Source organism: Triticum aestivum, chromosome 7B, assembly GCF_018294505.1.
Source record: "Triticum aestivum cultivar Chinese Spring chromosome 7B, IWGSC CS RefSeq v2.1, whole genome shotgun sequence".
Classification (NCBI taxonomy): domain Eukaryota; kingdom Viridiplantae; phylum Streptophyta; class Magnoliopsida; order Poales; family Poaceae; genus Triticum; species Triticum aestivum.
Window position 1 is genome coordinate 675,305,560 of NC_057813.1, and position 12,399 is coordinate 675,317,958.

General features: G+C 49.1%; 1 long non-coding RNA gene across 1 annotated transcript; it reads right to left on the bottom strand.

The window, feature by feature from the left end:
- Window positions 1-601: 601 nt before the first annotated feature.
- On the bottom strand, window positions 602-1,780 carry LOC123162518 (uncharacterized). The gene is made up of 2 exons (XR_006481329.1): window positions 1,287-1,780; window positions 602-1,058 (listed from the first exon to the last, which is right to left on the bottom strand). It is a non-coding gene; the product is annotated as an uncharacterized lncRNA (long non-coding RNA).
- Between the last annotated feature and the right edge of the window lie 10,619 nt (window positions 1,781-12,399).

The following is a 12,399-nucleotide window of genomic DNA, read 5'->3' on the forward strand; positions in this document are numbered from 1 at the left end:
AAAGAAAGCCTCCATGACTCCCGGGAGCCAAACGCCCACTCTCTTTCCAGGTGGATGCTAAGAAATGTCTGATCTGGACATGGAGAACTACTTCTTCTTCTTTCTTTCTGTTTTGAGAAAATGCCATCACGACTCGATTGGGGTTCCCATTTTTAAGAGAGAAATCAGAATGTTCTCCAATGCGTTCATGCGGGCCCAGCTGGGCCCAGGGTTTTTTTAAGCTTAGCTGGGCCCAGCTACTCACCATAATAAACAAAGAAATACACACTAGGCCCAGCAAGTGCTGGTAAAAAAATGGAGCAAATGCATTCCGGGCCCGGTGGGCCGCAAGCGTATTAAGGCAAGACCTGGCCGGGAGAAGAACACCTTAATTGCTCCTGTCCGCGGCCCGGTCGGCAGCGGAGGCAGACCCCCGTGAACAGTTGCTTGCAAATTGTTCGCAAATCAGATCGCCGGTTCGTGCAGCCATGCCGGCAACTTTAAACCGCACCCACCCCAGCGCCGCAGGTCTGATTTGCTCAAGGCGAGTGATAGGCGCCGGTGCGCCGGCCGAAATTTCGGCCGGTCGCACCGCGCACGTACGATTTGTGCAATTACGACCGCATGATAACCTTCTCCTTCCCCAACTGATTCGTTAAGAAAAGAAAAATATAGCCATGGCGCCTGTGATACAGGCAGTCTTGATCTCCCCAAAACCTAGCCAGCTCGCCGGCCACCCTGGGCCGCTTGCCTCGCCTGTCGGTGGCCGTCGTGATCACCGGTGGTCGGCTGGTCGCCCTCCTCTAGCCAAAAAGTACATGGTTCCAACAAACAAAAAGCATGTTTACAGCAAAAACAATGTAAGGTTCCAGCAAAAACAAAAAGGATCCCGTCGCCGGTGGTTTTCCTCCTTCGAGCTTGTAGCTTCCGTCCTCTAGCATGGCATCGTCGTTGTAGCACATGCAGCTCGAACACATGCAGGTTTCAGCATACGGCCACCATGGTTGCAGCATCTTGGCATCCTCTTCTCTGGCTCGCCGCCGTCGTCTCGCACGGCCATGTCCAGCAACAGAAAACTTCTTTTTTTTGCGGGAAAGCAACAGAAAACTTCAGTACTTGGTTGAAGCAAAAAGATTTGTTAGTTCCAGCAAAACTTACTGGTGGTTCCAGCAAAAATCTCAGCGGCAAAAAAACTCGGACAATCGATTGTAGCAAAAAAAATAGCAAGTTCCAGCAAAAATAAATCAACCATGAAAAACACCAGTGCCGGTTGTAGCAATAAAAAGAGCCAATTCCAGCAAAATCACCTGCCGGTTGCAGCTTCCCAGCCGGTCCAGCATCTCCAACCGAGGTCTCCACACGCAGTTAACACCTCGAGCTCGCCACGCCGTGTGTCTCCACGCGTAGCCGGCTGCCTCACAGCCTGACGACGTGGGTAGATGTGGGGGAAAGGAGGGAGGAGATAGGTGATTGGGGAGAGGTTGTCTCACGGTAGATAGGAGCAAAGAAGTTTCTCCATGGCGGCGGATGCAGGAGGAGGTAGCGGGCGCGTGATGGGCTGAGAGATCGAAGAAAGAAGAAGGGGAACGAGTGGCTAGCGATCGTGTGTGCGAAACGATAAGGTTGACTGCGTCACGCCTAGATGCGTATGGAAACTGTGTAAAGCGAGCGAGCCATGCGATCGGCCCAGCGTTGGGCCGGCGCTCCGGCTCGAAACATTTCCCTTTGCTCAAGGTAAACGTTTCGCTTCGGCGCACCGGCCGAACGCTCGGCCGGTCGCGAGCGCCACGTACGCGGCCACAAGAGCCCGCACGCAGCCGTTCTTATCCCCTCACCTCTTATCCCTTTACCCCCTGCTCGCTTCTCCTCTCATGTGCCTCTGCATCTCGCGCATATCCATTCCCTGCTTGCCTCTTTCCATCTGCCTAGCTCCGGCCAGTGCCGCGGTTTCTCCGGCGAGCCCACCACCTGAGAGGCATCCCCTGCTCCTCTCTTCACCTCTCTCCGTCTAGGACTTTCTCCTTTTATCTTGTAGAACTCGTCGGTCGTTCCCTTCTCTGCTCCCCAACGCCCCCGTGTGACGGATCACGGGTTGGAGGTTGATGGAGGAGGAAGCACGCTAGGGGAGCTGCACCTGGTGGATGGGAACAGCTGCAACCGGTGTTGCAATTAGCGCTCGTCGCCATGGCCGCCCGCAGCTGATTTGCGCTCCTCTCCATGGCCGCCACAACAAGATTTTGCTACAACCATTCTTTTTTTTGCTGGAACCAACCCATGTTTTTGCTACCACCCACTCACTAGTAGAAAAGGGGGCATCAGTCCCGGTTCGTAAGGGCCTTTAGTCCCGGTTCTTGAACCGGGACTAAAGGGTCGTGACTAATGCCTCTCCCCTTTAGTCCCAGTTCTAACACGAACCGGGACAGATGTGCCTCCATGTGGCCGGTGCGCCGAGCCCAGGCAGGAGGGCCTTTGGTCCTGGTTGGTGGCACCAACCGGGACCAAAAGGCATCCACGCGTCAGCGTTTCAGTGACCGTGGTTTTTGTTTTTTTTGAAGGGGGGGGGGGTTGGGGGTTTTGGGTGGTTAATTTAGGTGTTTAATATATTGTGTTAGCTAGCTAATTAATAGAGAGAAGTGTCCTCTCTTATGTCCGTGCTTGGTCGACGCTACGTACTGTACATAGAGAGGCCCTCGACACACTAGCTAGTAAGAAAATGAAGGGAACCATTAAGTACAGAAGTTCGTCATGCATACCGAGAGAAGTGATCGATCGACCTCTCCTTCTCCGAGAGATTGGCCGAACAACAAGTTTTCGTATTATCTATCCGACGCTACTGGCTACATACATATACAATATGTAAAATCTCTTACAATCCCCTAACAATTGAGATCAATTTCCGCATGATATTCTCCGTCTTTATTGATGACGTGGTCAAGAAAGAATCCCGCCAATTCCTCTTGAATTGCTTTCATGCGATCTTGTTCTAGGAGTTCATCCCGCATCTGCCACATCTAATTTGAAGAAGGGGTTTAATACATATATGAATGAAACTCAACAGAAATGATGGTGTAATAAAATGAAATTGTGAATATTATTGCTTACACACTCCATATTGTCTTTTAGAGTAGCCCCGCTTATGTTTCAAAGTCGCGTTGTAGATGAACTCGCACACGTAGTATCCACAGAAATCATTCCCTTGTTCCTGCCACAAGCACTTTATGAGAATAGAGGTCAATCAAACTGATAATGAAGCATTATAAATGGCATTGATGAAAGTACAGCTATAGAATCAACGGGAGATGCGCGCAACTAGCTAGCTAGTAGTACTTACTTTCGGGTATGTATATCGCAGCTCCTTCGGCAGTCTCGGAACTTCTACGGTGAACTGTTTTCAAACCTTGCAAGACAAAGAAAATAAATATTATTACTTGAGATATCAGGAAATGAACAAAAAGTTGCCGATATGGTGCGATAAATGATCGATTGAACTTACTTGTTGAGTATTTTAGTCATGTCCGCATAGGTTTGGGGATCTTTTCTTCTCGAGTCTAAGACGTTTACTACTCCCCGCTCAAGCTTAATCTCCAGAAGAACATAGTGGTACCTGCGCACGCATGCATAACTCATCAATTACATTACTATAACCTCGCTTGAGTAATAAGGGAAACCGAATATGCACACGACAGTAACACTCACTGGGAGTTGTAAGGAAAGAGTATTAAATCTTTGTTTTGATTTTTGATCAAGATTGTAGCAAGTTCTCCTCGGCCTCTGCGGGGTGCTTTTTAACCAGAAATTCATCTATGATATTTGTGTTAATGAACCCAATATTATACATTTCTTGTTTTTTGCACTCGACGATCTTCAATCTGCATAATATAGTGAGGATAATTAATTATAAATACATGCAATGAAAGAGCTGAGTTATATATAGAGACTTAATGACAGAAATAGTACTTACAGACAGTAGCAAAAGACCATTAGTTTATTGAGGGTCTTTTGATTGAAGAACGCGAAGAACTCATCAAATGGAATAGTCAACATATCAGTTGCAACGAGGTCATGCTCCTCTTTAATATTCAGAAAGCATTCATCCCCCCAGATTCTCTGCAGGTTTTCATGTACTAATTATGGAATCTTCGCATCATAGTTGTCAGAGATTTTTCATCTTTGATGAGAGGCTTCCCGTACTCGTATTTGTGTTCGTCCACCTCCAAGAAATTAGGAAGTTGATCGCCAGGCAGGTAATCTGCAAGATTGCCATAACCGGCCACCGTCCCCGGAGCATTAGACACATTGAGCGGGGGGCACGATTGCTGTGCTTGTTCGCCGAGCTGGGCAATTTTTTTCCCAGCTGCTCGTTCTTTTAACCTTTTATCACTGACATTACTTCCCGACCGCTGGGCTTCGAGATATGTCTGTTTAGTAATGCGCTGATAGTTGGTTCTCGGCGAAGACTTTGGTGGTTTCCTCAGGGCATCGATAGTGCGCTTTGCTTTCACCGGATCTACCTTCTCCTCCGGAGGTGGATGTCTCTTTGCTTTCACCCCTTCAAATAAGTCCTTCACGTGGGCCCGCACGATCGTCTCGTTTTCCTCCTCGGTCCTCTCGTACGGTAACTTCTCTAGAGGCTTGAGAGGTGGACCGTATCTGTATTGCCTCTCGCATCTGCTGGCTGCTGTACTGCTAGACGCCTGAGCAGACGGAGCGGCTATGGTGCCTGTCTTCTTTCGTGCTTGCTTACGAGGCGGACGAGAAGGACCACGACGCGCCGGAGCAGCCAGGGCGGCGGTGGGTCTCTTCCGCCCTTGCTGGCGAGGCGGAGAAGGAGGAAGGTGCTGGCTGCTCGGGCGCGCCGACGCGGGCGGAGAAGGAGGCGGAGTGCCATCACGCGCCGAAGAAGGAGGAGGCTGCTAGTTGCTCGGGCATGCCGGCGCAGGTGGAGAAGGAGGCGGAGTGCCACCACGTGGCGGAGAAGGAGGAGGCTGCTGGCTGCTCGGGCGCGCCGGCGCAGGCGAAGAAGGAGGCGGAGTGCCGCCACGCGCCGGAGAAGGAGGTCCAGTGCCCTGATCGACACTCGCCGGAGGAGGAGGCGGTGGAGGAGGCGGAGTGCCCTGACTCGCCGGAGGGGGAGGAGGAGGTGGAGGCGTCTAGTTCGGAAGGTTGATGAGCTCCTTCCGCCATAGGCATGGAGTCTTCAGAGCAGAACCCAGCCTAGTCTCCCCTTCACCGGTAGGGTAGTCAAGCTGGAGGTCCTCAAATCCCTTCGTTATTTCATCCACCATCACCCTGACATATCCTTCTGGAATCGGCTGACACACTACTAGGAAAAGGCCTACTAATGGCGCACTGGTTTTGCCTACTAATTGCGCACTGCCGGTGCGCCATTAGTAGCACGCCACTAGAATTTTTTACTAATGGCGCACCACTGGTGCGCCATTAGTATATGCGCCATTAGTATCTGGTATACTAATGGCGCACCAAGCAGTGCACCATTAGTATGTAACACCATGCGCCATTAGTATGCCTCCCGGGGGGCCATATGTAACCATGTGCTTTGTCATACTAATGGCGCACTCTGTCTTGATGCGCCATTAGTATCCTTTGGCATAGTAATGGCGCACTCTGCCTTGACGCGCCATTAGTATGAATATTTGTTTTTTTTTGCTTTTCTGATTTTTGCACAGGTTACAAAATATATTATTGGACAGAATATAGACAGCAGCACACAGCAACAGCAGATTCATCGAATACAATAGAAGATTAGTCTCCGAATACAATTCATCATATTAGTCTCCGAATTCAAAAAACCGAAAAAAGATAAAAAATTACAAGTCTCAAGACCGCGAGTATCGAGTTTGTCTTCACATTACAAGTCGATATCGATCATCTAAACTACCATCACATAAAAGAGAGCTGTGGTCATCACGATGAGCATCATCGCGATCAAATTGGTCTTCATCCGGTTCCTCCGACGCTCCCTCCTCTCTCCCGCTAGATAGCGGGCGTATCTAGATTCGGCCTCCGCCCTAGTGGTGTACCGTTTGTAACTGTTACCGCTGAAACGGTGAACCTGTCTCCGACACTCCTCCCAGTCGTCGTAGACTCCGGGAACCTTACCCTTGTACACGACATACGACGACATCTCTATGCACAAGCCAAACAACAGACAATAGATAATACATAAGCAATATGTAAGTATGCAACAAAAGGATCGGAAGAGAAAAGCAAGACATAAATAGCACGATTCATGATCCTACTAATAAATAGCATCGATTACATCTAAGTTGAATGACTGTCCAAACCAAAGAGACATACGAATTCATTAAAGTTTAATTACAACATGAGCCAATCAATGTTTCAGAACTACACATCACTACTTTCGACTCGACTCATCGGACAGGAGCGTGGATGAAGCCGTCGTCTGTCGTGATGGTCATGAAATCACGGTCGTTGTCACCCTGCATTTGTAGCGTTCCATCTATCTCATTGTTGGACGGTTGATATCTGAGGTAGAACTGCCCCGAGGTATGAAGGACATCTTGATGGATGATGTCCGCAAACTCCGACTGGATGCGAAAGAATTCTTGTCTGAGGTCCGCGTCCTGGGTTGCCGACAACCTCGCGGCCCAATCTTTGAGACTATCTGGTAGCAGAAGTTGATGATGGTCCCTTACGATCGCCCGCATGTGATGGAGGGCGTAGTAGGCATCCTTCTGACCGCCAGGCGGCTGCTTGACGCAGCAGAAATTCGTATTGTGTGAGAAGGTGTGCTTGCCGTACTTACGAACTGCCCTGGTGAAGGTGCCTCCAGATTTGGCGTAGCCGAGGAGAACATCATCAAGAACTTTCTTGACATTTGTGTAGTCTATCTTGGAGTTACGGTTCGGGTCGAAATACGTGGCCATGGAATATTTCGGGCTTAAGAGGATGAGTGTGCAATGTGTGTCACTGCACAGAACACGGAATGTTAGAAAAAAAAGAACGACCGAAATCTAAGAAATCATATGTTACGGGGCGGTTAAGGGATGACTTACTCGGGAAAGTAAGCCACAAGGAAGTTATCCTTATCTGGGTTTGCCAGAATGACGCCTTCGAGGTGTGAACTCGCAACTTGGCGGTCCCCAGCGCTGCTCAAGTGCTTGGCACGCATGTAGAAGGGGTCGACTATCACGATGTCCAGGGTCTTGTCTCTAATGATCCGCATCTCCATACTCAGCGAAAACAGCTGAACGAAGGTGTAGTGCAGCGGATGAAGGTTAAACATAGCAAAGATGTCATCAAACCGCAGGATGATCGTACCCCCGATGTCGCCATCCACAAAGCCCTTGCCCTCTGGCACCTTGGCAACGAAAACCGGGTATGCCACATCATTCTCTCTGAGACGCCACTTCTCCAAAGAAAGAACACTGTCGTGCCGACTCCGCATAGCACCGGTTGCAGCATTCAGCATATTTGGCGGTAGCATCGCCCTACCCGCCACATGCACCCTCCTCGAGATATCCTTAGGTGAAGGTGGCCCGTCCTGAGCACGGATCGAACTCGGTGTCGGCTGGCTCGCACCGGCGCCCTTGTTAGTCTTTCGCTTCCGTCCCTTCTTCTTGATCTCCTGTAATGGGACCGAGTTCTGCTCATAGACCGCCTTCTTGAGCGTGCTGGGGCTGATAATATTTCTCACCTCAGCTATCTGAGGCTCGGTGAAGGCGGGAGCTGGAGGCGTGTCCTGAGAACTGAACGCCAGACGACGCCTGTTGCAATTGGATTTCTCCGTCGTACCGGCTAGATCGCGGTCGTCTTGGTTGGGTTCTTGAGAAAGAGGCCCACAGAACTCGTCAGTGTACCCATGTTCGGCAAAGTACTTATCAACTTTGGTAAATGTACCGTCGTCGTTGTCGTCGCCGTCCGGATCCTGTGCCATAGGGCCGTCCGGATCCTGTGCCTAGGGATGTCCGGCAGGTCCGGTAGCATTGCGGCGTTCTTGCCATGGCTTGGCGCCGGCACGACTGGCGGTCTTGTCTGTGGGGTGGTGTCCCCCGCCCCCAAACGAATCTGGCTCTTCGGCCAAAGTAGGGGCCAGTTTACGCAGGCGCTGATGGTCATCTCATCTTCTTCATCGGCCCCAGCGGGTCGAATCGGAGGTAACAGCTCGTCGCAGCCTGGCAGCACCCGAACCACTTCAACCCTATACATTGTGGGTGCCATCGGATTAGCATGGAACATGCGGTTGCCCGGTTGAACGATTCTGCCCTTGGCGACATCGACCAACTCGGCGCCCACGAAGTGTAGAAGAGTGCAAGGAACGTCGGCGGTGCCCTGCGAAAACATGTACAGGGCGTCAGGGATGCCCAGTCAAAGGCAAGGAGATGAAGTCATCGGCCGAGAGGCTTAGTTACCGTGATGCCGTCGAGCTCGGCTAATGTCGAGGCACCACCAACGGCGGGCGTGCAACTGACGGAGGGGGCGCTTGCTGGCGAGGTGCCGGCCGGCGTACACCTGGGTGCATTAAGCTCCAATGCCTGTGCCGACGCCGGAGACACGAATACCGCCTCCGCCGGAGACACCAATGGCACCGCCGCCGGAGACACCAATGGCGCCGCCAGAGACACCAATGGCGCCGCCTGCGCGCTGTGCGAGTTGCTGGCCGTGAAGTTGGGAACCGGGGGAGGACCCTGTTGGCCGCCCGAAGTCCACGTCGTCAGCCCATGAATCATCGTAGGCACCATGGCGTTGAGCTTCGTTCCTAGTTGTTGTTCCACTTGCTCTTGGACAAGCTCCGGAATCCGCGCCACTTGTGCCTTGAGTTCTTCAACCTCGCGCGTCTGGCTTTCCGAGCTGGTCTTTTTCTCCTTCCGCACACCAGCGGTATAGTATGACCCCCATTTTGTGGACAAGCCTTTTCCGGCCACACGACCAGCTGACGTCGACTTAGTGAGCTTATCCTTGTTTTTCGTTACGTTCAACGCCCTATTTAAAGGGGTGTCGAAAGGGGAGCTCTGATATGACCCCGCGCTACTGCTTTCAGTGTCCTGCGAAAGGAACGTGAACCATTTAGAAATATTGGGGATTAATTAGAGTGCAACCATATGGAGCTAATTACGCGGGGGTGTATTCCTTACCAGAACAAGCTCAAGCGCCCTGGTCTTCGGATCTGTGGTAAGCTCCGTTGTTATCGGGTCCTCCTTGTACCAGGCCCTGACATAGTTCCTGGTCTGCTTGTTACCGCTGTATTTCTCGAAGCGGGGCGGTAGGCCTTGCTCGGCACGCTCCGCGTCCTCCTTGTCCCATATAGGCTCCGCCACTCTGTAACCGCCGGGACCGAGTTTGTGTTCCCCTAAGTTCAACTCCTGCATTTCTTTCCCCCACTGACTTGATTCGGAGGTTGCACTGCTCGAGCACTTGATCTTGAACTCCTTGTACTCATCTTCGCTCATCAAAGGATATTTCGCCTTGATCTTCTCATAACTATCACCTTTACCAATCATTCTCTTCACCGCACTTCTCCAAGTAGACAGGGCCGTGCTCATCTTCGTGAGGGTGGCACTGTTCACTTTATTCCCTGAGAGGCGTGTGTTTTCAAATTCGGCAGGGAACTTGTATCGTTCGTGCAGCTTCGTGAAGAGGAGGTTGCGCAAATTCCCTCGGTCCTTATGCCTAAGGTTCTCGGTGTTGATCGAGACGGTGCTCCAGAGAATGCACCCGAGCTGAACCGAGTACCCCTTGACTATATGTTTGGGCTCCGTTGGATTCCCGTCGGAGTCCACTTGAGTGAATTCCTCCTTGAGGGTGCGGAGTGCATTCGGACGCCGGTCCTTCCTTTGCTTCTTCGGTTGGCTGCCATCTGTGTGTGCGCCGCCATCATCAGTGGTGGCATCCTCGGCGGCACCATCAGTGGTGTCATCCCCGACGCCACTAGGGGTTGTGTAATCAGGATCAGTGTCTTCCGCGGCGTCCTCATAGCGGTGAGGTTGTTCCTCTATCTCCTGGGACAGCTCCCAGAATTGCTTGCCGCCCGAACCACCGGCCTCATCGTTGTGGGCCATATTTCGCTCTAAATAGGAAAAAAATTTGGTCAAAAAGTTGGTTATTGTCAAGGAACAAGATCATGGTCTCATCATTTAGGGTTTGTCGACACCGAGGCACCCTAAAAGCCTAAGCTTTCATCATTTAGGGTTTGTCGACGCCGAGGCACCCTAAAAGCCTAAGCATACATCATTTAGGTTCTCATCGACACCGAGGCATCCGGGGCAGCCAAGTTAAGTTTTCATCATTTAGGGTTTATCGATGCCGAGACACCCTAGGTTGGGCCTAATCACTTGGCACTAATCACTTGGCTCTATTGCCACCTATGTTGGGTTTATCATCTAGGGTTTATCGATGCTAAGGAGAATTCTAAGTTGGGCCTAATCACTTGGCTCTATTGCCACCTATGGTTTAATGCAGCAAGAATAAAGGGGCAGTTGATCCTACTTAATTAAGTACTAAGATACCCCGGCCCATGCATTAGTTGCAAGTACCCCATATGTCCTATTTTTAGCAAAGTCATGCTAAAATTCACGGAAAATTTCAGCATGACCTTTGCTGAAAATAGGACATATGGAGTACCCGAATTTGCCGGAACAGAAGTTAATCAACATTCCGGCAAACTCAAGGGCCTCTCGGGGTACCTGCAAATTCATCACGACACGATGGTCGGAGACAAAACCCAGCAAACTAGCACCACAATGTGCCTCTACTTTCATATGGATGAAATGGCCACAGACCATATGGTCCTCTGCTTTCATATGGACAAAAATCAGCTCAACTTATGTGAGCTTCCATTCCAGATCTAATAGGTCACCCAACAAAAAATCATCAATAGTTTTAGCTGGAAAAAAATCATGGATTGCTGTTCACTGAAAATTAGTGAAAGAAACTGTTGCTGATCATGGAGCAGTTGTACACTACACATGCTTAAACTCTGAGCAAGTGTACTGTTATGGTCAAAACTGAATGTTGATTGCTTGCATCATCTACTCTGAATGATATTAATTAGTCAAAGAAGAAAGCAAATAGATATTTTCTCTCACAACTCGGATTGCTCACTGTCTTGTTCTGCTACATATTAATATTCAAAATTAGTTGTTGCAAACAGAAATAATTCATGAGATCCTTTTTGTTCTTCTCTAATCCTTCAGTTTCAGGTATGTTCCCTATATCATACATTAATTCAAGATTACTTAAAAAGTCGCCTTGCAGTCAGAGAATCTGGGTACAGAGAGAAAAAAGGGTATAAAGTATGGACTGTGACTATTGTTAAGTGTGGTACTACCGAACACATACATATCAAGATTCAAGAGCACATGCATACTGTTATAATAAACTTGTCTAATAAAAAGTGGATATAATATTATGAACTGCACAATGGCATAAAACAGAGCTGAGGCAATCCTGAAGCAAATGCCTAATTTTGTTAGTTAAACACTACAAGGCTAAGGGGCACTAGCACACTAGTAAGTGATAGGCAACCATCCTATATGGAAATGTGAAGAGTTACATGGATGAGTACCAGCTCTAAGTGAAGGCCCAATGGATTCAAGATCAACCAACTGAAGTTGCCCAAACCTGCAAGGAAAAGAGAGAATAATGATTTCGAACTGCTTCTGATGGCATACATAAGCATAAGTTCAGTCCCCCAAATCAAGCATGGTTTCTTACTGCCCACCTAAACAACCACCACCACAAGGAGCAGATGCAGATAACTCACTCAAAAAGACTAATAAACACCAGTTGCAGATGGATCACTTCCTTTTAACCTTACTAATGACATATATGTTGCCTTATTGCAACATTGCTAATAGAGGATGACATCAATTTTTTGAAATAGCTATAACGGAACATGCATAATCAATCAGCTAGAGAGCTTTTTGCCCTTTCGCTCTCGGGGATAATTCAATGATCCAGTAAAACCATGAGGAGACTTACTTCTAGGTTTTTTTGAGAATTATCTGCTTTTTATATAATATAAGGGAAGAGTTATCTACTTTTTTTGAGAATTGTCTGCTTTTTATATCTGACAGAACCCAGTTCAGGTTACCACAAATTCATTCAACAAAATGAGTCAACATGTACACTTATTTTCGATCGGAGGGAGTGGTACATTTTATTGCGAACACACCTGAAGCCACAACAAGGCTGACATTTTGTTCCTAGCTTTATCATTACATACCAGCCAAACTGAACACAAAACTAACGGTATGTTTCACCTTGCAATCAGATCATGGAGTGAAAAATCACTGATCCAAACACCCAACTGTTTGATGAACACTAGCTAAAACATCCCATATAATCTTCTATAAATTTCTTAAGAGAAACATACCCAGGAGCTTGAAATTTACAAGCTTGCAGGCTGCCGTAGGGGGAAGGAGGGGAAGGGGGGAGAGC